Here is a 26867-nt window from a genome sequence, read left to right as displayed (position 1 = left end):
TGGCCCATGAACTTGCCAGCGTGGTAGAATTGCAAGTAATTTTATTTCTTTAACAATTTATTTTCTATAATGAAATACTGAGTGGATATCAAAATCCAAGCATTGCACCAGCTGTATTGCTCCCAGCTGAGTGGGGCCCCCCTGGGCTGGAGGAAGAGGATTCCTTCCTCTGTTATCCCAGAATGGCGGCGGGAGGGCTTTCTCCTAAGTAGGGCAGAGGACGCGTTGCCCTTACAAACAAGGAGAAACTGTACCAATTCTCCTTAAGGAGACTGGTTTAAACAAACACTTGTAAGAGGAACCTGATGCTTCAGCACAAGGGTAGGATTCGTCATATCTTCCCCAGCTACTATAAACACACCCTTGTCTCCTGATCTTGATGGATTGATTATCTTGTGGGGTGGGGGGGGGGCAAAGAAAACTAGCAGATGGGATTGCCAGAGTGCCTGACTAGTCTTCAAGGAACTGTAGAAAATGGGAGATTTACTGGAAACTGAGAGGTCTGCAAGTGGTGATTTACTTTCCAAAATATTTCACAGGTGACTTTGGGAAATGCTTGAAACACTCGATAGCCCATGAATTAGATGCGGAGTATCAACAGGATTTAGGAGAAAATCTTAATTGGATGTTTGGTAATTTTTTTATCAGAGGGTGAAGGAGATTTAGAACATGAGGCTGGGAAGGGAGTTGGGGATAGAAGCAGAGATCATGTGGGTCCCACATGGGTTCACTGAGAACACTCTATGTCAAGCTGACTTATTTTTTTCTGATAAGGTGAATACATAGCAGGCGAGGGATGTTATAGACCAGTACTCTTCAAACTGTGATGTGTAGGGGCACCTGGGTGGCTCAGTTAGTTAAGCGTCTGACTTCGGCTCAGGTCATGACCTCGAAGTTCATGAGTTCGAGCCCCGCATCGGGCTGTGTTGACAACAGACAGCCCACTTTGGATTTTCTGTCTCCCTCCCCTTCTGTCTCTCTCTCTCTCTTAAAATAAATAAATCGACTTAAAAAAAACCTGTAATGTGTGGAGGAAGTCGCTTAAGGATTTTGGTAAGATGCATATTCTGAATCAGAGTGCCCAAGATTTTTCATTCCTAAAAGGCTGCTGGCCCAGAGACCATACTCTGAGTAGCAATGCTCTCTAGACCGTGGGCCCCAAATATGGCTTGTTAAAAACCAGATTCCTATGCTGTAGGTCCAAAGGTGCTAATTCATTAAGCACGAGACTGCAGTTTTTCAATTATGATGTTCTCTCCTAAGAAACAACAGCTTTCGACACTGCCTAGCAAGTTACAATATCGTTATAGTTTTGATTACAGCCACTTAGGTATATTTCTAACTGGTTAGACTGTTACTCAGTCTTTGATGAAATGAATTACGTCTACCTCTGTACAACTTCTTTATCTTGTACGTACTTTTATTACTGCATAATTCATCTTTCAGTTTTGAGCGATTCAGCTTCTCCTATACATGCCCTCCTTCTTGCCGACCCTTAATGGACTTTGTATGCCGTTACTTCTCTCTGAACAGAGTTGGGCATTGACTTGTGCTGTGTCCCTGAGCTTCAGGGGCTCATGTGGCCAATGGCCATGATAATACTTTCTCTATCTATTTTGACGAGGACCAAATCAGAAGAAGCCCGAAAGAGTATCCAGAGCTTGATGTTACAAATCAGGAATCTTGGGTTGTAGGCTGTTCTCTGTCAGATCTGATGTGACCTCAGGCACAAGTGACTTTGTGTCACCAATAGCGAGAAGGTTGTAGACAGTATGAAGTGCTAAAAAACTGTGTTTTTTTTTTTTTAGTATTCATGGTCGGAAAATATAATATATTTTTTTAATTGGCAAAATTAACACGCCAAATTAATTGAGCAGCATTTAATTAATATCATTAATATTTCCGTGACTTCTCTCCATTGGCTGTGTTTTTTGGTGAATGCCTACAAGAGGAATCCAATAGATAAGCACCGTTTTCACCTGACACATAGGCTAGATTCCCCCTATGCAAGATTCTAGCTGGGGACCATATTTTTTGGCCCAAGTTGCCACCATGGTATGTAGAGATCGCTCTCTTTCATGTTGCGTAAGCCCATTGTGACAGCACAGTGCCAATGGCACCCTCCATTTGTGCTTGACCTAGAGTTCCCGTTTTTTTTTATTTTTTTATTTATTTTTTTATTTTTTTTATTTATTTTTTAATATATGAAATTTACTGTCAAATTGGTTTCCGTACAACACCCAGTGCTCATCCCTAGAGTTCCCGTTTTCAATCCCTCTTTGGCTTTGGCCAGAAAAAGAAGTCAATGATTATGTGTTAACTTTGTTGCCTCTAGGGCCACCTTCTCCCACTGGTCTGTGAAATCAGCATTCCTGTGATAGTATCTCATTTATAACATTCTTTGCCTAAACATCAGTGGATTTCAGAGAGAAGAAACACGGACAACTAATTTTTTAAATTAAAAAAAAAGTTTCTTTTTTTTTTTTTAGGGTGAGTCTCTCTAGCTGAAGACATCTACTGAAGAGAGTCCAGCTAATTACATGCAAGGATTAACTTCTCAAGGACCCAGAAAAAGGTCAGTTGGAAACGGTAAAGGCCTGAAAGATAGGATGGGTTAAGAAGATGGGCTCCAATGGCCTGGGCTCTTATTCTAACTTTCTTGCTGGGTGATGGTACATAAGTTAGCCTACCTCTCTGGGCCTTCTTGCTGGGTGATGTTAGGTGAGTTAGCTTGCCTCTCTGGGCTTCTGCTTTCTTCTCTGTACAGAGAGGATTAAAGGAGGCAATCAATTCTATTAGAATCTATACTGATAGGAGCAGAAATATTTGTTTTGTTCCCCAGTGTACTCCAAGTGCCCAGAGAGGTTCTCTGCACATAGTAGGTGTTGGATGTTTACTGAATGACTAGCTTCCTTCCAGAGTGACGGAAAATACGTAAGCCTTTTTCTGAGTTCCCTTCTCAACTTTCTTCACATTCTCTCAAAGTGATGCTTCGTCGGAATATTCTTATTGTTCTCTAACAGTCAAATGGCCCCAGTATTTTGTTTACCGTGCCCGACCAACACTAGTGGCATAGTTAAAAGTCTAAACATTCCGTGGACTTTCACATCCTCCAAAATGTTTATTGATTCAAAGAAAGTAGATGCAAATATTTGAAGCTTCAACCAAGTTTAGGCTTCTTTTTTTTTTATTTTACTGTTTACAAAACAAGGTATTTTATGGATGTAATTTATACATCGAATAGAAGAGGGCTATTCCCAATATTATCTTTATCTTCTAGACATAAATAACAAACAACTCCAGTAATCAAAATTTACTACAATTGTAATAGATTTTGGCAGAGTTTATGGATTGTATACCCTGCTAACATAACGCCGACTTCCAAGGATAGAGGCCAGGATTTTTAGTTTGGCTTTGTTAAGTGGAAAAAAAAAATCTACTACTGTATTTGTAGCTTTTACTACATTCAAGAGATTAATTTTCATAAATAAAATAGTTTATACCGGCTTCTAATCAGAAAGTTGAAATTATCTGAGGCAATGGAACCACTAAAAACTTGTATACTATGAAAATATTTCAATAATTAATGCATGCTCCATCTAGAGTAATTGACAAGAGGTCATAAACGTAATGGGCCATCTGTGTTTGATTTGTACGTGAAAATGCTTAAAGGGATAGGCAGGTAATTCAAGCTTCTCTGGCAAGGAAGATTTGTTCCAACTCCTCCAAGAAACAGAGCCATTTACTAGGGGGATTTGCTTTCTTCTTTCTTAAAGTCTTTTCCAGATTTCTGCTGGAGCTACGCACTTCTCCTTGCTACTTATTCTCATGCAAGAATCTCCTTTAGAGTCAGTATATGTGGATCACAGCCATCCTCAACAATTCTCCTTGGTTGTCCTGGCCTTTTCAATAGGAACTTGAAAGCCATATGTCTGATTAAAAAAAAAAAAAATACCAGAGGCTCACTCCAATGCTGTGACTTTACCACTGATTTCGCTCAATCTGACCACTTCCAAAATTTATTTCGCAATTTGTCCTCTTCCGTCAGTTAAAAACCACCTTGCTTATATTTGTAAACAAAGAGGAATAGGGCCGCTAGGAACCTTAGCAGCATTTTTGTAATTCAGTCCTTTGGGAGCGGACCAGAATCACAATATTTCAAGGTGTAAAATGGTCTTGGTGAACATCAAAGGAAGTTCTAGAATTCTCTATGCAAGGACACCAAAGAGCGTTGAATAATTGCCTAGAAGGCTGTCCTGAGATCCAGACCCACAAGTTCATCCAAGAGCACCTATTCAGCTGGCATTTACTGAGCATTTATCATCTGCCACGTGCTGTGCTAAGTAAGCAATGATTATGCTGAAAGCCACGTTGTTTGATGGGTTGAACTAAACCAACAAGGTCCCTGCCTCATGGATCTTACATTCTAGTAAGTGCAACTTTTTCCCTAGACATCTTATAGACACCACGAACGCCATGCTAGAAACCTAAATGTGCCATCTCCTCTAATTACCTCCCTTCTAAAAATCTGTTTCTCCTCCCGTATGCCCCAGTTTGGGAAAATGTGCCACCCAGTTGTTCCAGGCAAAAACCCAGGATGATCCTAGGCTCTTCTCTTCATCTTTCCTCTTCACCAGAGCAACCCACAAGCTCTGTCCGTGCTAACGACCTACCACTGTTTGACTCTGCTTCCTTTTTTCCATCCCTCATGGTAACACCCTTAATTAGGTTCTTTAAAATATTTTAAAAAAAAAAATATTTATTTACTTTGAGACAGAGAGAAAACAAGCAGGGGAGGGGCAGAGAGAGAGGGAGGTGAGGATCCCAAGCAGTCTCCGTGCTGTCAGTGTAGAGCCTGATGCAGGGCTGGAACTCAACGGGCCGGGCCAAGAGATCATGAACTGGGCTGGTATCGAGTCGGACGCTTAACTGACGGAGCCACCCAGGCACCCCACCCCATCTTCATTCATACATATACATATGTATGTGTATATTTGTCTGGAATATTGCACCAGCCTCCAGTAATGCTTTCTTACCAATCCAGTTTTCATACTGTTGCCAGAATGGTATTGTTAACATAAAATGCTAACATCATTCTGGCATTTCCTTGTAAAAGGTCCTTCCTGGGATGCCTGGGTGGCTCAGTCAGTAAAGCGCCGACTTTGGCTCAGGGAATGATCTTGCAGTGCGTGAGTTCGAGCCCCATGACGTGCTTTGTGCCTAAAGCTCAGAGCCTGGAGCCTGCTTCGGATTCTGTGACTCCTTCTCTCTCTGCCCCTCCCCTACTCTCTCTCTCTCTCTCTCTCTCTCTCTTTCAAAGATAAATAACCTTTAAAAAAAGTTTATCCTAAAAGGCCCTTGCTGCAAGAGTACTACAATTGCCTTGGAGACAAAACCCAAACTTTTTAACATGGCCAAAGGACGACTCTTGCAAATGTGGGCCGGGCCAGATTCTCCAGGGCCACTTCTTGCCACATATCCTGCTCTGTAGTCACATGGAAGCGTGTCCCCTGACCACATGATGGGACGTTACTACCTTTGAACATATAGCTCCCTCTCCCTGGAATCCTTGTGTCTTCACCCATCAAACTCAACTCAGACAGTTGATGCCTTTCTCTTCCACACAGCTGCCCTTTCTTGAAGCTTGCCTCGGTTACTAGTGGCTCCTATTGGAATATTCTGGATTCGCCTCTATGGTAGGTGGCATAGCACAGATCTGTCTCCCTGTCTCACAAGGTCACATGGGCCTGCATATGGGAGATGTATTGAATAGAAGGTATTGAAGGATATTCATCATGTGCCCAGCCTTGAGCTATGTCTGGTCTAACACATAACAGGGTTGAAAGCCAATTCTCATATTTGTCTTTAAGTGGGACTGGCAGAAGACGGTTACTCTCTTCTTTCTCCCATCCTGTTATTTATTTGAAACTGATTGTTAAATCACTCCCAGCCTTCTCTTTTCCAGGCTAATTTTTCTCCAGTGTCTTTGGCTCTTGAGTACTTCTTAATATTCAGCTATGTCCATCTTACAGCTCTTATATACAAATACGTGGCTCTTAATACTTTTAACCTACGCTCTTCAGGTTTTCCAAAAAGCTCTGAGAAAGATACAAGAAAAAAAAATCAATGCATTTTATTCCGGCTTTTGAAATACAGGAGAGTTTTTCAGTTCCGCGATGGCATTCTACACAATGCCAATTGGCTAAATAAAAATTAAAAAAAAAATCCCCCAAACCCAATTCTTTATGTTTTTGACGTGAGGAAGATAGAGTATCTGGATGTTGAACTGAAAGTTTGGTTTTTCAGATACATTTTTGGTTTTGAGCAGCCACAACCCCTCTCTTTCTCTCCTATAAAAGTCAACAAAATACCAACTATCCTGATTTTTTTTATATATATTAGAAAGTGAGAGAAAGATGACAAATGAGGGAGAGGGCAGACAGAGAGAGAGAGTGAATCTTAAGCAGGTTCCACGCTCAGCGTGGAGCTCGACGCAGGGCTCAGTCCCACGACCCTGGCTGGGATGGTGACCTGGGCCCAAATCGGGAGTCAGACGCTCGACTGGCTGAGCCAGCCAGGCGCCCCATCCTTCTGATTTTTAATCAGAAAATATACATATAAAATATAAATTCAATAAAAAATCTGAATGCGGATCTTTACTATTTCCTGAACACGTGTTCATTTTCATTGCTATATAAAGTGCACGTTTGGAATGGTAAGGAAAATGAGAACTTTAAAACCCGTTAATGAGCACAGTTAACTATATTGAAGCATAGGGGCAGTTTGCAGTTTGCATAGGAGAATTCCGGTTATACCAGGAAGAAAATGCAGCAGGTGGGTAAGGAACCTGCATGTGTGATTGTTTCCAACACTGCTAAGGGCACTCGGTGTCCTTTGCTGTGTCAGATGCCCCTGGAAGGGGACCCAGGAGCGTGATGTGGGTCAATCTTTGTTCCTCTTCTTGCACTGAGCTTATGCGGCTGATTTTGCCTTTAATGGGTAGGACTAGTTGTTCTTAATTCCATGCTGATGATCTGAAGAATTTTAATGTATTTTTTCTATGTATTCAAACACTAACCCCCCCCCCCCAATATTAAACAGCCACCGACTTTGCCACCCAGATGTGTAGAGTTCAAAACAAATAACAGTGACAGGCTAGAGGCAACTCGGCCATCTATCAGACAAACGCACAGCCTGATGAGACAGAAGATTAAAAGCTTAAGTGGGGACAGTTTGAGCTGGTTGAGATAGGTGCAGCTGTGTTTTCCACCAGAATCTAGGTTCTTCTATTGTTTTTGATAGTAGGAAAGCCACGTATACTTGTTACAGAGAAAACTTAGAATATGTAAAGAGCAAAACTAAGAACATCCTTAAAATGAGTTTTCCTTTCCATTACAAATAGGCTGTTGTGGGGACGCCTGGGTGGCTCAGTCGGTTGAGCATCCAACTTTGGCTCAGGTCATGAGCTCGCGGTTTGTGAGTTCCAGCCCCGCGTTGGGCTCTGTGCTGACAGCTCGGAGCCTGGAGCCTGCTTCAGATTCTGTGTCTCCCTCTCTCTCTGCCCCTTCCCCGCCCATGCTCTGTCTCTCTCTCCTTCAAAAATAAATAAACGTTAAAAAAAACAACAAATCAGCTGTTGTGATCCCATTCGTATATATCCTTTCAGTACATAAAATCGTATCCTGTTCCACATACACAGATCTATTTATTTGGTATTATTTTATGGCTTCAAACGATTCCATTTTCTGGATTTACTAATGTGTATTTAACAATTCACTTTTATTAAACATTCCGGTCATTTCCTGTTTAAAATTATTTTTTAGGTTTATTAATTGTTGAGAGAGAGACAGAGAGAGTGAACAGGGGTGAGACAGAAAAAGAGGGAGAGAGAGAATCCCAAGCAGGCTCTGCACAGTCAGTATGGAGCCTGATGTGAGGCTCGAACTCACGAACCGTGAGATCATGACCTGAGCCAAAACCAAGAGTTGGACACTTAGCTGACTGAGCCACCCAGGTGCCGCAACATTCAGGTCATTTCTAACTTTTCTCCCTGTCAACATATTGCTCTAAAATGTATGTAGTAAGACATCTTGATTGGCATAATCATCTCAAGAGGTTGATGTACTTGACTAAGAAACTACTGTTTGTTGAGAAGGCATATTGTGTGCTACAAATCAGTTCATGTATCTTTTTTAAAAAATTTGGGACCTATAGAAGACTGAGAATAAGATATGAGTACATCAAGTTAACATGAGTCTTTATTTTAAGTTTTTAATGTTTGTTCATTTTTGAGAGAGAGACAGAGAGACAGAGCATGTATACAGGCAGAGAGAGAGGGAGACACAGGGTCTGAAGCAGGCTCCAGGATCTGAGCTGTCAGCACAGAGCCTGATGTTGGGCTCGAACCCGTGAACCGTGAGATCATGACCTGAGCTGAAGTCAGATGCTTAACCTATTGAGCCACCCAGGCGCCCCAGCATGAGTCTTTATTTTAAAAACTTGGATGATATGCCTTGTGAACAAACCAGTTCAGTGTTTGAAAATGATAGGTAAAAAAATGTTTGGGGGCACCTGGCTGGCTCAGTGAGAAGAACATGTGAATCTTGATCTTGAGGTCATGAGTTCAAACCCTACGTTAAGTGTAGAGATTACTTAAAATACATAAAAACTTGAAAAAAATGTTTAGAAAACGGGGTGGATATTTTACAGTGATGTGGTTATAATAGGACAAGGAGTAGACTTTGGAGACCAATGGACAGGTGTTTGAATCTCAGCTTTCTGACTGGGCTGGTCATGACTCCTTGAGTCCAGGCTGTATGTAGGTGGTAACACCTAGCATTATACTTGGCAAGAGTTGGCATTCTTTTAAGTTGGTGGGAAGAAGTAGGGTCCCAGAACAAGAGGAGGGTAAATGGAAGATGGGGAGGAGGAGAGGATAAGAGTGTGAAGGAGATGCTAAAATGATTCTGTGTGCCTGAGAAATGGGGAGAGGATTTGGTATCGTCTCCGAGTGCAATACTGTAACTGAACCCAATGATAGTGATGATGATGATGATGGTGGTGGTGGTGATGATGATGGTGATGATAATGGTGGTGATGATGATGGTGGTGATGGTGGTGACGGTTGATGATGATGGTAGAATGGTGGTGATGATGGTGGTGATGATGGTGATGATGGTGGTGATGATGATGGTGATGATGATGATGATGTTGATGGTGATGGTAGTGTCGTGGTGATGATGATGATGGTGATGATAATGGTGGTGCTGGTGATGATGATGGTGGTGATGGTTGATGATGATGATGATGGTGATGATAATGGTGGTGCTGGTGATGATGATGGTGGTGATGGTTGATGATGATGATGATGGTGATGATAATGGTGGTGCTGGTGATGATGATGGTGATGGTTGATGATGATGATGATGATGATAATGGTGGTGATGGTGGTGATGGTGATGATGATGGTGATAATGGTGATGGTGATGATGATGGTGATAATGGTGGTGAGGATGATGATAATGGTGGTGACGGTGACAGCTAAAGTAGAGCATTTACATTAATGATGACGATACCAGCTCGTACTTTCACAGCACTTTTTATGCCAAACAGGGACTGTAAGTACTTTAAATATATTCACCATTTATTCCTCACCACACCCTATCAGACCTGGCTCTTCTGCTTGCTGGAAAGATTAAATAGGTTAACATAGGTAAAACGCTTAAAATAGTGCCATAATTGTTTGTAGAGAAAGTCCGCCTTTCACTGAGACACAGAGAGGTTAAGCACTTTGTCTAAGGCCACACAGCCAGTCAATGGCAGGAGTGGGGTTAGGACCCAGCCATATGGCTGGAGCCCATGCTGCCTCGAAGAGATCTCTGGCCACGTGGGACAGTGATAAGTTGCAGCTGCTCCTGCACTGACTTCATTTCACCCACAAAATAAAAACAAAAGAGGTGCTTCCTTTCTCCACAAGAAGGGCCCTGAATGCTGAAGTTTTCCAATCACGGGCGCTCAGTGGTCAGCTGGTGGTACCATTACTGCTGCGTCATTTCACCTCGTCTGACACACGCCATCCCTGTGGCCCTCTTTGGGGTGAATTGGGTGGGAAGGGCACTGTTTTGAGAGAATTGGTGGAACGTTATTTAGCGAAGTGGAAACAAGATATACAGACGCAGCCTGTAGAAATGTCACCATTATTGGGAAACGATTTAAACATTCCTTAAATAATCGTTGGTTCCAGGACCACTGAGTTAAGACTGAGCTAAGGTTCTCTGTTTCTTGTCCTTTCCCCAGCTCCTCTTCCCCTTACCTTGCTTCTGCCCAACTGTTTACCACCTCAGTACCCTGCCCTGACTGAAATGATAATATTAATAACAATAATGCTGGGAACTCACAATTATGGAGCTCTTATTATGTGCCAGGCACATTCATGCATTATCTCATTGAATCCTCATAAAAGCCCTCCGCGGAAGGAGCTATTTTTTTAAGACCTACTTTATATCGGAATAAATTGAGGTTCTGAGAAGGTACATCACTTAGCCGGTAAACGGGTAAGGTGGAGTTGGAGCCCATCTCTATCTTGCTTAAATCTGATGCTAGATCTTCTCATCATCCAATGCACCAGAATCACCTGCACTGAGTGTCCATTTTTCCAGCATCACCTGATCCTTAAAAGGTAAATGGTAGGCGTACATAGATTTCCCCGAGTTAAATGCTCTAGCAAGTGTTTTTGCTTTCCACAACTTAAAAAATTTTCCATAACATTTTAATTCTACCACGGGCAAAAAGCTGTACTGAGTAATCTGGGGACACAAAGAATTATTTAAAGAGGAAGATGTCCTAACCTTTGTGAGATATATATATAGATATATATATATATCTATATATATATATAAAATTTATAATACAAAGGTGGCAACTGTGGAGGTGTGATGTTCAGCTACAAAAGTGTAGTTATAATATATTATGAGTGGGATGCCTGGGTGCTCATTCGGTTGGGTATCTGACTGTGGCTTAGGTCATGATCTCGTGGTTCCTGGGTCTGACCCCTGCATTTGGATCTGTGCTGACAGCTCAAGTCTGGAGCTTGCTTCAGATTCCGTATCTCCCTCTCTCTCTGCCCCTCCCCTGCTCATGCTCTGTCTCTCTCTCCCTCAAAAAAAAATAAACATTAAAAATTTATAATATAGTGTGAGTATACACTTACTACATGAGACATTGAAGCAAACTTTATTTAGGAAATAACTTGTATCCCAAAATTGGGATCCCTTATTGTTTGACACAATAAGGATTCAGAGTAAATTTTAGAAAACTCAAATCCAAAGTAGCATAACAAAATAGGAATGTAGAAGGAGGGAATTAATAAGATAAAACCTAAAACTAATGAAATAGAAAACAAACATAAAAAGGGGTACGTAAAATCAAAATGAGTTTCTTTGAAAGATTGTTGAACTAGATGCACCCTTGACAAGCTCGATAAGGAGAAAGCAAGATAAATACAACATTATTAAGGAATATAACCACAAAGATGGAGATAAGAAAACTTACTGGTAGATGCTATGTACAATTCTGTAGAAATAAATTTGGAAATCTAGAGGCAGTGGAAAATGCCCTGGTAAAAATAAAAATTCTTAAAGTAGTTATTTTAAGACACACGAATAGACCAATTATTGTAGAAGTGATTGGAAAGAAAAAGATCTATCACTAAAAAAGGCACCACACCTAGACGGTTTTACAAGTGAATTCATTACATTATTTGTTTTTGTTTTGGTTTGGTTTTTTTAAACAGAGAGAGAGAGAGAGAGAGAGAGAGAGAGAGAATAAACGTGCAAGTGCAGGAAGGGCAGAGGGGGAGGAAGGGAGAGAATCTTAAGCAGGCTCCACACTCAGTGTGGAGCCCCATGTGGGATCTCATGACCATGAGATCATCACCTGAGCCAAAATCAAGAGCCAGACACTTAACCAACTGAACCACCCAGGCACCCCGCATTACAGTTTTGAAAATCGATTGCAGTGTTATATAAAATCTATTCGACATAAAAAGGAAAGATACTAAAATAATTTTCTGAAGACAGAGTCTTAGGACAGTACAGAATTTGAATACCAATTTATATAAAGAGTTATGTACAGAATATTAGCAAATCAAATCCATCAGTGTGTCAAAAGCATATGACGCCATTACCAGATAGAGTCTATTGCCAGAATATAAGAATGTATCTTAACTCTTCCAATTTTACATAAATTGTGGGAAGACTTCCAATCACTTGTAATGGATGTGATGGTGGCCCATGAATTGTTAATGTCTAATTCTTAAATTTTGATTCTTGAATAGTTTGGAGATTGTAGGAGTGAGGCTGGGAGGGAAGGGGGACTTTGGGGGGAAAGAGAAGGAGTGATTTGGCTTTAGGCAAATGTATTAGTTATTTGTGCTGATTTATTTCATTTTTAAGCGATGCCAGTTGAAGAGAGGAATCATAAATAAAGAATGACCCCTTAAGGAATACCTACCATGTTCTAAACCCTTGGCTAGGTTCTCTGCCTACAATGTCTTTTAATGGTTTAGTCAGGTCTGGGTTAATATGCAAACAGAGTGCATACATGCACACTCACATCAATGGAATGCCTTCTAGAAACATTCGTTCATAAAGGAACAAGAACAACGTGTCTTTTTTTAAAAAGTTAGTTAATAGAAGGGCTTATACATAGAACATTATTATTGAAATAGGCTGCAAAAAAACACTTGAAATACTTTACTGACAGATGCCATTCACGAAGCAAAAGAGATGATAATTTTAACTGACATGTAAGTTCATAGATCCTGGCAATTATTTAGAAGCTCATTAAAATGGATGGGGCGCCTGGGTGGCTCAGTCGGTTAAGCATCCGACTTCGGCTCAGGTCACGATCTCATGGTTTGTGGGTTCGAGCCCCGTGTCGGGCTCTGTGCTGGCGGCTTGGAGCCTGGAGCCCGCTTTGGATTCTGTGTCTCCCTCTCTCTCTGCCCCTCCCTTGCTCATGCTCTGTCTCTGTCTCTCTCTCTCTCTCAAAAATAAATAAATTAAAAAAAGCAAGAAACTCATTAAAATGGCTTTGCTGGTTGTAGCCATGGGGACACTAAGGCTCACGCTGCAAAGACATCTTGGCTCACCCCGGTCTGCTTAGGCTGCCTTAACAGGGTAAGTGTCCTCTTACCCTGTGGTAAGTGTACCACCTCTGAATGGAGAATTTTCTACTCCCACAATCCCAGGGCTGAAGCTTTTCTTTTCTATCTAGCACAGCTGTATCTGGAGACACTTGGGATCCTGGGGAGGTTGGTGGGTCCCAAGAGAAAGGAGGAAATCTCTGGGCGGGTTTTTGTCACGAAGCAGTCTCCCAATTGCCCCTTTGAGAATGCTCTCGGCTTCATTGGTCTCTGGCATTGCCTGGGGGATGATTTTGAGGTTTCTTTCTTCTGTTTACCTCGAGAAAGGAGATTCTCCGCTACGGTTGTCTGCCCCGAAAACCTGGTGCCTTCCTATGGGGAAAGGATCACTCTTTCTCACGGTGCACAAGGGCAACAGAGCAGAGCTCTGGCTAAAAGATATGGCTAAGAGAATTTAAACAAAGCAAACTGTGGACACCTCAGACACGAGACTCGGTAACGTACCCAGTTGGAATGATAGCTATTAGGTCAGTGGCTGTATGTCTATCCTATAAACAAGGATTATAAAATTTCAACAGGGCTTTGCCTCCCAACAATTATGTCAGCAGCCAATGATGATCACGAGACAGCTACCCTGTCTTTCTGCTTCATCACTTAAAGTGACAGTATCCAGCTTTCCTCTCCGCATCTATCATACAGACACATTGATTTCCTTTCTGGGGAAACACATATTTCTTTTCTCCTGCTAAAAAGATAAATCTGACAGATTTTAATCAAATGTAGTTGTTCACAACTACAGGATTTCGTTCAGTGCCACATATGAAAACAAAAATACACTCATAGCGAAAGAAGGAGTTTTGGGCCGAGTTGATTCAAAGAACACACTTGTATTAAAATGTGCACACACACACACACACACACACACACACACGGCAGTGAAGCCTAGGAGTTAGTTAATATTTTTCAAGATGGTATATCATTTGTAGTGACATCAGTAAATGCTGGTCTCCATTCACATTTCCATTGAAACTATGCTGTCCAAATTCTCTGTTTAAACTCCAAGATGCTGGAGTATTGGTCTTGGTCTTTAGAATGAAGTATTTCCCAGGATGAAAGTTGTCTTTCAGATCATAGAGGTATGATCTAGAAAGATGGAGAATCTGCGTGTCTCTTATTCAACAGGCTCTCGTCAACAATGAGTATTGTTGAGCCGGTATTTGGCTATGAATTGGTAACTATGCTATGAAGTATTTCTACTATTTCATAATGTGTTTCATATGTATTGGTCCTGAGTAGCTTTTGTTATTCTTTTCAGTGTGTCTAAGGAGCGCCAAGATGCCAAATATGTTTTTTCTCTTCTGTATTAGACATTTAATAAGCTGATTTTTTTCTTAATTTTTTTTCATATAAAGAACTCTGTGGGAGAGACACTTAAAATCAAAAAAGCTTGATGTTGTTTTACATATCATTCATTGAGTGATTCACTTCTTCTCTATAGGTTGTACACAAACGGATTTTTTCCAGACTTTTCTGAGGTTCATTCATTTTTGACACACACACACACACACACACACACACACACACGAGTGTGAGCGGGGGAGGATTAGAGAGAGAGGGAGACACAGAATCTGAGGCGGGCTCCGGGCTCTGAGCTGTCAGCACAGAGCCTGATGCGGGGCTTGAACCCACAAACCGTGAGATCATGACCTGAGCCAAAGTCGGACACATAACTGAGCTGCCAGGTGCCCCAATACACAAACTGATTTTAAATGGCACTTTTCTAAATATGCGAATCTTTGGCATATGTTGTCTTTTCTTCTCAGTAGAGACATGACCGAGGATGGAGAGATGGGTTGTCTCTTGTTCACACCTAGTGACAATGTCCTGCCCAGAGATCTGGGAAGAATATATCTTATTTCAGCTAATTTTGAGAAGTGAAGAAAAAGAATCCGCATCATGAATGGAAATGTACAGATACAGTTTTCATTTACCATTGATCCAATTCTGCCTTACAGAGTCCACTGTCTCAGTAAAGTTTTTTTTGTCCCGTCCTCATAATTTTGAATATTATATTAAGATACATGACTCAAGAGTAATTGTATTTTCAAAAGTAAAATTTTGAAAGGACAGTTATTTTAATAATCTTACATATCATCATAGTGTGAGTATATGTATATGTGTGTGTGTGTGTGTGTGTATTTATATGTATATATATATGTGTGTGTGTGTGTATTTCACTGGGCAAAAATAGAGAACCTTATCTCTTCTAAATGTGAGCTTTAAAAACTTCCCTTAAGTGTGCTTCCATTGTCATTTCTAAGTTTGTGAAAATTACAAAACATTATTATTTATATGATAATGTGCCCTCTACATGAATTGCCCACAGTGCATTATTGGGTTAACTTTGACAACCACTTTGGTTTAAGAATGAGCTCACAACTCTGATATTTGTCTGTGATGTGCCATATATATATATTTTTTTTTTCTTTTTTTTTTTTTTCTGAAAAGCATAGGGTGATCTGGGAAGAAGGGAAGAGTGGCTAAATCAGAAATTACCTTGCAAGAATAATATTAGAAGAGCTTGGCATTTAAATTGTAAGAGGAATAAATTAACTTCTTCAAGTAAAAAGTAAGAAAAGGAAGGCAGTAAAAGTGGGTGAACTCATTCACTTGGAACTCATGGTGTCCTCGTTAAGCCTCAGCCAAGAAATTGGCGGTTAAAGATTTGTCCCAATTTTCATCTGATGCTGGTGTCATTTGAAAGTTTCATCCAAAGTGAAAGGCCATCCTGACATAGGAAGTAGGTGATTATTCTCCTGAAAGAATATTTGTGATGCCCCACGCCACAGCCACTAGAAGATACGAAGGTAAGCACAAAATATTACCTAGATCATGATTTATACATGCTGAACACACAATAAACTCGCCACCCTCTTTGCCCCTACAGAAAATGCCCCCGCCTAGCCAAAGCTCCAGCACAGTGTTTTGAAGCAATATTTTTCAAAGTTTGTTCTTATTTACAAAAGAAGCAATTCATTTTGTAGGACATTTCAAACTGGCAAATGGCCAACAACAATTTTGACCAAAGCTGGGTGCAAAAGGTACCACAAAACCCAAAGCGGAAAGAGTATTTAGGAAAGATGAAAACAAAAGGGAAGATTATTCATCCTTCCATATGGCTTCTTAGAGCCATTCACAATTATGTATCGTTTATGGTAGTTTCTATAAAATTTTTTTTTCCATTGAGAAGGCAGAAGACTGAATAAGTTTTGTGAACGCATCACAAAAGAAAGAGAAGAAATTCAGAACGACAATGGAATTTAGCTGATTGTTTGAGGATCTGTGCGTGATAATGACACTGTTAACCGGGAGAATGGAGACTGTGATCTCATTTGTTTTGCCAGAAAGGGATTTTAAGAACTTAACCAAAAATTAAAGTCTCTAGCGGGATGCACATAAACAGCAGCAGTCCTACCATAATTATGCATCTGATTGAAAAGGTAGAGTGTATCAGAAGTCTCAAGAGCCGATGGTTGGCTTCATAGCTTGTGTGCATGGAAGTACACTCACTTCAAGGGACAGGAGGGGGTGCCTCTTGACTTTTAATTTTGGTTCAGTTCATGAGATCAAGCCCCACATCAGGCTCTGCACTGACAACGTGGGGTCGGCTTGAGATTCTCTTTCTCCCTGTCTTTCTGCCTCTCCCCTGCTCTCGAAATAAATAAATAAATAAATAAACTTAAAAAAGAGAGAGAGGAGATAGTGTGGGGCTTTCTCAATATGTATTTAGATAAGCTATTACAAGACACAATTAGACCCATATTGCCATGCCACCAATTCACGTCCTTGGCCTCTTATAATTAAACTGTAATATCTAGAGACATTTGGGGGCTAAGTGGGATTCCTGGAGCTTTCATAGTTCATTCCCTAGCTGCCAGATGAAGTCTTTTTTTTTTTTTACACAATTCTAGTCAAATTGCAAGTCATTTTACTCGTCAAATTATTCACAGATCTTCATACACAGCCCCACCCCCCAACACACAACTACTTGGCAAATTCCAATCTTGTGTCTCCTTTTTTTTTTTCTTTTTAAAGTAATCTCTACCCTCACCGTGGGACTCGAACTCATGACCCTGGGATCAAGAGTAGCGTGCTCTGCCGACTGAGCCAGCCAGGTGCCCTCCTCCAATCTTGTGTCTTAAAGATGAATTTTTCATAACCTCTTTACTTGCGCCGATGTTCCATTTGTGTTGGGAATAATTCTTGGAGCCCTTTCGAAATCCCTAAAACGGGGCGGTCAAAGCGTGGCAAGGCCGTACGAACCTTGGACGTGAAAAGACCCTAGACTGAGTTTCGGTGTGGCCAGACTAGGTGTTGGATCTCCGACACGTCACTGACACTTGTAAGCCTGAGAACGACAGGCTCCTACCTCGTGGAAATTGCGTGTGCTAATGTAGCTGACTTATTGAAGACATTAATGTAGAACTTGCTGGATCACAGCTCATGGGGGACAGAAGTAGAAAGTGGGAGAGAAGGCCTTGTGGCTTTGCGACCCCTCTCTATCATCGCCACTCTGTCCCTTCTGCCCATTTTTTATCAACAGTGCTGTAAACATGGGCATCAGACGGATTCTCGTGTGTTTTCCTTGTTTCTGCCTGACACACTCCCCGTGCATCTTGTCAGAGACCACTCTAAATCTGGAACCTCAGAACCTTAAGAAATGAAGTCTTCTCTCAAAAAGTGCGGCTTCAACAGAGGAAGTCGCTCTTGGTGTTCCATTTGGTGAAGTGCCATCCTGATGCAATGCACGGCACTCTGGAGGCTGCCCGTAGCGGATCCCGCCTCCGAAGGGCCCAGCCTGCCCAGGGATTAGTCACTTGGCTATCTCGCCGGGCAGCTAGTAATTCAGAGATAATCATGTTACCCAAGATGCCATTTAATCTGTATTTGGCATATCTCGAGTTTTCATCTTCATTAATAGAGCCATCAAAGTTTTCATTGGGCCTGACTGGTATTGGGAGCACTAGTGATTCACCCAGGGGCGGCGGGGGGGGGTGTTGCAGTTTGCATGGAGAAACTCTGCTTGCCAGATGGCAGCTGTTAATCTGCTTGCGTCAAGAGAGTGTGTGTGTGTGTGTGCGCGCGCGCGCGCGCGCGCGTGCGTGGGGGGGCGGGGAGGCTAAGCTCTCCTGGTCCCTAGCCAGTAGGACTGTCCCTCACCTCTGATTACACATCGCTGCCGGCCAAGCGTAGGAAACCTGGTCCCTTGGGGCAGGGTGGGCTCGCCACTCCCTGCTGACTTGAAGGGAGCTTGAGGGAGTGGGTGCCGGACAAAGGGAAGGCCTTGTTGCCTCCAGCCTAGGCCATCCAATCAAAAGATTCCTGTGGAAGGCAGTATAGTACAATGGAAGGGTGCTAACCTGGGAGTCAGAGAAACTTGGCTTTAAACCCTGACTCTATACTTAACTGGCGACGTGAAGTTACACACATCGCGTAACCTCTTGGAGGCTCAGACTCTCCCCTTTACATGATATGAACCTGATGGCGTCACCCTGGTAGGTTTCCCACAAAGGAGTCAGAACAGGGGAGCCAGATGGAGACCCATCCTTTAGCCCCATGACCTGAGTGTCCCACGTCTGAGTGTAGAGCCCGGGGAAGCTCTGATCAGGTCCCTGTGGGGAGGCTGGATGAAGAGGTTCATCACAGCGTTGTTTGTGGTAATGAGGATGATGGAATCTCAGGGTTCATCAGGGAGCAGGATAGATAATGGGATGCCAAGGAGGCTTCTCGTGCAACACCATGGAACAGTGTGAAGTCATAGAGGTGGATCTTAAAGACTGTGCTGGGAAAGAGAGAAAGAAGGAAAGAAGGAGGAAGGAAAGAAAGAAAGAAAGAAAGAAAGAAAGAAAGAGAAAGAAAGAAGGAAGGACAGAAAGAAAGAGAAAGAAAGAAAGAAAGAAAGAAAGAAAGAAAGAAAGAAAGAAAAAGAAAGAAAGAGAAAGAAAGAAAGAAGGAAAAGAGAGAGTGGGAGAGGGAAGGGAGGGAGAAAGGAAGGAAGGAAGACAAAACAAAGCCTGTGGACATCATTCGTATCAACTGAAAACACACTCAGACAGAACAAGAGAATACTACGTGTCTTACGAAGACACATACATATTCCAGGATATCGTCAAACCTGATACTAGCTTTTATGGAATGGGGGACAGGAAAATGGCAGGGGGAAGGGGATACACAAACGTGCAGTGATAATGAGTTGAAGAGTATGACTTACTCAATGTTCTGCCCCTGGGTCTAAAAGAAAAAGAAAAGGTGACGGAAAAGTTACGGGAAGGGAGAGGATTTAAGAAGAGTGGTGCTTTGGGGGCTTCAGGCAGTGAGGACAGGCACCTGTCTGGCTGTGGAAGGCTCTCCATTAGGGTCTCTTTCTCTCTCTGCCGAGGGTGGGGTTCAGAAGGCTTAGGAAACACGTGACGGGAGAATGAAGCCGAAGGGCCTGAGATACTCATTTGCTCTTCTCTGAATTCTCAATCTCCACAGACCCTGAACTGCCCGAAGGCAGTTCTCTAATTTTTCCAGAATTCTCATTACAGACTCAATTTCTGTGGCTCGGTCACCGTAGAGTTTTAAGAAGGTGTGGTGCTCATTCTTGTAAAACCAGTTGAGAATTTCCTGGATCCCCAACCCTCAGCCCCTGCGTAGAAGTGTCCTGTTCTAATCAATGAGACCTTTGTGTGCAATGGGGCCGAAGGATGTGACTGTGTGAGGAAGAACCACAGGAAACTCCCATCGTTTCTCTAGGGTCTGAAAAAAAAAAGTCGTAAGTGTGTAACGGGGCACCCTGGGTAGCCTCCTTTTGTTAATTTATGAATTGGAAGACAAATGTGGATTTATTGGAAGAGTGTAATTAAGTGTCACCATGGTACGGATCATAATTATGACCAATATAATAAAGCAGAGGGAGAAACAATTTCCCTCCTGAATGGCATCACCCCTTAGTAAGCCTTGCCGTCCTCAAAGCTTTGTGTTCATTACCTTTAAATATAACAAATAAGGCAGCCATAAAATAACGTGATCTGTAAAGGAAGGAGGGGTGATCTGTAATCCACTTCCTGCCTTAGAAGTGAAACTTTTGAGATAAGATTGAAGATAAAACCCAGCAAGATACCTCTGGGCGGAGAGGCCTCTCTTGTGTCACGCTTCTGGATATGACCAGCATCCCCTTCTTCCTCCTCTTTTCTTCCCTTCCTCCCTGGCCCCCTTCTCTGTTAGCCAGTCGGGTTCTTATCCCTCTGAAGGTGATGATTTGTTCGAGAAGGGGTGTATGATCCAGGCTAAGCCAGCTCAAGGCTTCCCTGGGACTTCGGCTGGTGACAGAAAGGAGCAAGTGCTCTCCTACTCGGAACAGCCATAGGTAATCCCGTAACTGCTGGCAAAGAGAGCCTGGCTGAGAAGGAAGCCAGTGAAGATAACAGGGCAGAGCTGGGCAGCCTCCAGGGTGGGATGAATCCAAGACATCTTCCCCGAGTGCCTGCGCTCAGCCATGCTGGAACCCCGGGTTCTCTAGACCCTTCACTTATGTCAACTAATCAGCTCGTCCTTCAGCTTTGAGCTGGTTGAGTTTTTGTCATTTGCACACCCAGGATTTCTGAGCGCTGTGCCGAGAAAGTAAGGTAAATACTGCCTCACCGGGGAGCGTGTGCTCATTTAGCAAGCGTTTAGTGGATGCTTGCTCTGTGCCAGAGAGACCCTTTGCATAGCAAAATCACATCTTATATGCGTCGTTTTTCGCATGACAAGAACACAACTCTGTGCGAATTCAACTTTGTGTGTGTGTGTGGGGGGGAGATGGGTGTAGTTGTATGTGTATCCCTTTTCTTCAATGACTACACGGTAATATGAACATCTGTTGGGTTACCTGGGGCACACCACACGGTGGCTCAATTCATGAATTCTCTGCCAACGCTTCGATTGGCATGAGGGCACCAAGAACTACTTTCGTGCTCGTAGGCCGATGAGCTGTGTGACCTTGGGCAATTTGCTTAACTTCTCTGAGCTCTCCGTGTTTCTCTGTAGAGTGGAGAGAATAATATTCTGTATATCAACTGACAGTTGTTGGTAGTAAACAAACAACTTCGTGTAGAGTGCTTAGCATAGTGGCTGGCACAGAATGAAATCACTCAGCGGGTGCCCAGGTGGCTCAGTTGGCTAAGCGTCTGACTCGATTTCGGCTCAGGTCGTGATCTCACAGTCGTGAGATCGAGCCCCACGTAGGGCTTGGGCTCTGAGCGGGCTGTGGCGTCCACTTAAGGTTCTCCCTCTCCCTCTTCCTCTGTCCCTCTTGCACTCACGCTCTCACTTGCCTCTGTCTCTCTCAAAAAAAAGAACCATTCAGTAAATGATAGCCATTGTTAATATTCTCATTACCACAGTCCTCATCACCTTCATCATGGTGAAGGAAGCTGGGATGGAAGTGTGAATACTTCACACGCATACGGGGCTTTGGCGACCATTCACAAAGTACTGTCTCATCAGATTTGATACAGTGAGCCCACTGCCACGCAATATCCATTTCACATTCTGGCTTCTCGCGAGTTGACAAGAGCGATTTTTTTCGAAGTTTTCCATGATATTTGGCAAGATCTGTTGAGTCTACTATCAAATACAAGGGGCTGAGAAATGCATTCGTTTGGGCAAAAACTTAAAAAAATAAAAAAAAGAAAGAAAGAAAACATTTCTAGGACAAATGTGGCCCGGCACTAAATATCTTGAATCAAGGCTGGAGTTTAACTGCTTAATAAAACTTCGGTTGCAATTGTTATACCTGTGAAGACCTGGTCGGGGGAGACAAAGTGGTGTTTTGACAAGGACGGCTTTTTCTTTCCCCTAATACATCACTGCTATCAAACAGGAAAGTTTGAAGCCAACTCTTTGTTAACTTCTTTGCTCACTGGTCATTTAAAATAGTCTTAAAGTTTGGACCTCGTGAAAGACTGTGTGTTTCATGTTACCAACATGAGCAGATTGTTGAATTTGACGCATTTAAATGTTTTCTTTGTGGCATGTTTTTCACAAAGGCACGCTTTCAAAATGCTAAAATACGGACCCGTTGTCAGATCGCTCGGTTCTTTGCACAGGAAGATGCTTTTGGATTAACAACTGGGCAAAAATCCTTAATTGTGTGGTCGAAGGGAATGCCACGCTTTTGATCCCACGCACCTTTCTAGAATAAGAAAAGGCCTTGATTTACTAATTGAGCAAAACTTGCTCACGATTCTATTTTTGTTTGTTTGTTTGTTCTTGTTTTGGATCAGGGTGTTGTTTTATCCAGTTCAGGGAAGACACGGCTTCTTCATTAACTGCTAAGGTGACGGTGATGCTGCGGAAAGAAGTCATACAGGTTTACAGGTACAAATTCTAATGATCTCTTGCCTCAAAAACCAAGAACAAACCAACAGGCATATAAGGCAAAACTGTCTTGGATATTTCGATTATTTCCTCTTGCTCAGAGCTCCTGCCAGAAGCTGGAAGAAAGACTGAATTCAGACTTTTTCTACTCTGTTTGGGTTGCCCCGTTACTGGGTGACTTCTGATGTCGCAACACGAGTGTTTTTTCATTCTATACCATCGATTGCTGATTGCTTCCGCACCCAGATTCTCCGAGTAGTTTATCGAGAGCAATCACTTCTGCATCCTTCATTATGCATCACAAGGCGCATGCCGAATTGTAGACTTCCGTATTAACACCCATGATTAAGGACAGCAATCGTTAAATGAAGATAAGTCACAATATTTAGGTTTTATGAATTCTTGATGCGTTTTGAAAGACAGGGAGCGGGGTTCTCCTAATGCTTGAGCAATGGCTTAGTTGTAAATTAGGCGTCCTTAGAAGCTATACGAAGATAATGTTGCAGAAGTTTTTGGTAATATGCGGAAGCGGTATGTTAGCGTCGGTGGACGGCCTGTCCCAGAGAAAGGAGCCACAGGGACAGGCTACCCCCATTCAGCTTCACACGGTCAATGACCATTTTAGGTAACTTACTGCCAAGAGTTGCGTCAGCGATTCTCAAATTTTACATATAAACTTAGCAAATATTACTCCTATGTTTCACAGGTGGGTCATATGTGGTCAGCTGGATATTCCATACGCAAAGGGAACCTGCGGGGGTGCCTGGGTGGCTCAGTCGGTTAAGCGTCACGCTCTTGACTGTGGCTCAGGGGATGATCTCCCCGTCATGGGATCAAGCCTCGTGTCGAGCTCCTCGCTGAGCATGGAGCCTGCTTGGGATTCAAGCTCTCTCTCTCTCTCTCTCCCCCAAAATAAATACATGAACGTTATAAAGAAACTCAAAGGGAACTTGGATATTTGTAGGTCTCCCTTAGCTGTGGGCACGCATAAGGTGGAATTACCCTTAATTAGCTCTTGAGAGCCTCTCTTGGACACCACAGGACCTTTTGTGCCTGCCTGGTCCCTTCCATCACTCCATCTGGGCTCCACTGGGCTCGGCAGTTCTCCCCTGCAGCTCAGCACGGAGCGTCAGAGTGGCTGTGAGTGGAGTGTGTGTGGGGCGGGGAGGTCCTTCTGTCTGTGTGTCCCACTTTATCACTTCAGCCTGGAGGCAGTGGCAGTTTGGACCGGAGTCTCCCTGTGGCTTTCATCCAAATAGACCCTGCCTCTTCCTGCAGTGTCTCTCTCACGCGTCAGACTGAGTTTCCAGCCCTGGGAAAACCGCACCCTTCTCCACGTACCTGGCTTTTCCTGCCTTCATGGACGTCTGTTGTCCAAAATTTTTCTCTGTTAGTCCAAACCCCCAACAACATGGGACATGCACTCATTCAAATAAATGGGATAACAAGACAGGGGGTTTGTGGCCTCCCCAAGTCTCAGCACAGACATTGCTACTGTTAGTATATTTTATTTTTAATGGATCATTTTGGATGATGGCCTGAGTGTAGTGGCAATTTTGGCTCAAAGGATAAACAGACCCAGGCATTTCATAAAAAGCTTCTTTTGTGATTTTGTGGCTATGACTGTAGTAGATGCTAAAGAAACTTACTTTTAGTAGATACAGAAAGTGAACGGGAATTTAAAGAAATCTGTGAAAGATCAAAATAAGACGCTTGCCGTGATGGTTTGGCAGGCTGGTTCAGATATCAAAGCGACAGAGTGCTCAGGAATCAGTGACTTCTGCATGATATTTGCATAGAGAGAACTTTGAAAAGGTTACATTTCTTTTCTCCTTTCATATTTACTCTGTGCTAAGGTTAGAGGATCTCGCTGGCAATGCTGCCGATGCTATTTTTTGCAAACTCCAACTCAGCGTTTAAATGTAGCAGGATGGAAATTTCGAGCTACCGCAATAATAAATATATCTGACATCCTTGTAACTTCCAAGTTGTGCTACGCCTGAGAGTCGCGAAGGCTGGTTTTTCGCCTTGAACTCTGAAGGAAGAAAGAAACTTTTGTTTATAAATTTCAGAGATTTTTGTCTTTGCACTTACCGCGAAGTCAGATGTAGATATAATCCACTTTAAGCACTTTGGGCAAAATGCCAAATATGCCTGTTTTTTGATAAGGGGGAAGAAAAAAAAATCCCAACTTTGTGTCAACACAAACCCTTTACACCGCGTTGCAGTGTATGACTTCTGTCGGTCAAGCTGGGATCTGGGCCATCTTTCTGATCCATTTTAGTTATGCCTGATTCTAAATTGAGTTCTACAGAATTGAACTTAACAGGACCCGGTTTCCATATCCTTTATTCCTCCCTTCTAAAGGTGGAAAATTTTATATGCCGATTTCAGTGAAATGATCTAAGGGTGTTCAGAATCAAAGATGATTTCAATTGTGCTTCAGCGTGGCCTATATTGGACTCCTTTGCAAAGATATTCGGTAGCAGAACGATGTTGCGTCTATGCGTGCGTATTTTTTCAACTGCCCATGCTTAGATGTGTAAACTAGACTGTAAGTGCCCCGAAGGGCAGGGTTGTGTGGGGGTGTTCATTTTGTTAGCCCCGTGACACCTGGTGGAAGGCTTTTGAGAAAAAAAAAAGCCAGTTTATGATCATGGAGTCTTTATATTCCCGAAGATGTCTGTCTGTGACTTTTCTTACAACCATGTGGTGGTCAAGAGTTAGACGCTCAACCAACTGAGCCTTACAATCCTTATTTCTTTTTTTAAAAAAAATTTTTAAGTTATTTTTGAGAGAAAGAGAGAGAGAGAGAGCATGAGTGAGGGAGGGGCAAGGAGAGAAGGAGAGAATCCCAAGCAGGCCCCACACTGTCAGCGCAGAGCCCCTCGCTGGGCTCGAACTCACAAACCATGAGATTATGACCTGCGTCGAAATCAAGAGTTGGATGCGTAACCAACTGAGCCACCCAGGTGCCCCACAGTCATTATGTCACAGACGATAAACTTGAGCTTCAGAGAGAACAATTTGTGATTCCCTCCATGTCTTTTACTCCACTTTTCTTGAGCCGTTTGACAGTGGGTGGAAGGAGCGTCACTAGACAAGGGTGATGGGGAGAGGGCTGCTGGGAAATGGTATGTCTGAATCCCTGTGTCAGGTTGGCGGCAGTTGATAGAAGCCTTCCTACAGACCACAGGACTTCTCCATCGCTGCGGGCACCTCCGGTCCTGGACTGGAGGGAGCATCAAACCATATTCTCAACAGCCGCGAGCAAACCTCAGCATGGTTGGCGGTGAGGTTTTTAAATGGAGGTTAGTGGAAATCCATCTCTGGCCTGAAAGTGGTCTCCAAGGTGCCTGCGGTGTGTTTTTCCTTAAGTTTCAGGGTCAGTCTTGGAGTTGCTGGACCATCTTCACCTCATTTTTACTTGGTCTTGCTCATTGTAGACCGAGTTATCACTCAGATAGACAGGAGGTCGTACTGGGAATGGGTCGACAGCGAAAACAGGACCGGTTGGGCACGTGCTACCTTGTATCTTTGGGTTACAACTATTTATAAAACAAAATATGAAAACTAGAACTCTCAGAGTTCCAGTGAGAGACTTAACGTTTAGGTAAGTCTCGCACGTAATTCTGGGTTGGACAGTGTAACAATTTGGCTTGCCCCGTGGCAGTGTGCTATGGGCTAATACATTTCCATCCAATTCAACAAATGGTTTAATGAGCACCCGTTACAATAACATGCAGGCGGCTGTGGGACAAGGTGGGAAGTGACAGGTGCACTGTCCTTGTCTTCATGGAACGTATAAGTTTAGTGGGGGTAGATGAGAAGAAGGGAATGAAGGTTGGGTTCATGTGATGAAAGAACAGCCCCATGAAATGGGGTCATCTTTTTCAGAGAGGTGAGTGTGCTGGAATTTTATGCTTATTTCAGAGTGTAGATTGCCTGAACTTTTTTTTTGTTTATTTATTTATTTTGAGAGAGAGAGAGGGAGAGGGAGAACGGGGAGGGACCGAGGGAGGGAGACAGAAAATCCCAAGCAGACTCCACACTGTCAGCACAGAGCCTGATGCAGGGGCTCAATCCCAGAAACCCTGAATGGTGAGATCATGACCTGAGCCAAAATCAAGAGTCAGATGCTCAACCAATGGAGCCACCCAGGCACCCCTAGATGGACTGAACTTCTTAATGCCCTCACAGGTAGGTTCTGGTCTTAGTAGCTATAAAATCTTGTGAAAGTTTCCTGACCTCTTTGGAGCACAGTTTTGTCATTTGTGAAACATAGGGGTTAACGGGATGATTTTGTAACTACATGCAT

The 26867-nt window shown here is 42.8% G+C and overlaps 1 long non-coding RNA gene across 17 annotated transcripts in view; it reads left to right on the top strand.

Annotated features, from left to right (window-relative positions):
• Window positions 1-26867, top strand: part of LOC131516102 (uncharacterized) — a 71305-nt gene that overhangs the window by 27655 nt on the left and 16783 nt on the right. For 16 of the 17 annotated variants that reach the window (XR_009263876.1, XR_009263886.1, XR_009263883.1 and 13 more), the window contains 2 exons: window positions 2490-2575; window positions 22456-22549. This is a non-coding gene — a long non-coding RNA (uncharacterized LOC131516102). The remainder of the gene's footprint in view (window positions 1-2489; window positions 2576-22455; window positions 22550-26867) is intronic. The other variant, XR_009263885.1, reaches the window with a different exon arrangement.

This window comes from Neofelis nebulosa, chromosome 7 (genome assembly GCF_028018385.1).
Source record: "Neofelis nebulosa isolate mNeoNeb1 chromosome 7, mNeoNeb1.pri, whole genome shotgun sequence".
Lineage (NCBI taxonomy): Eukaryota > Metazoa > Chordata > Mammalia > Carnivora > Felidae > Neofelis > Neofelis nebulosa.
This window is presented reverse-complemented; position numbering and strand designations above follow the sequence as displayed.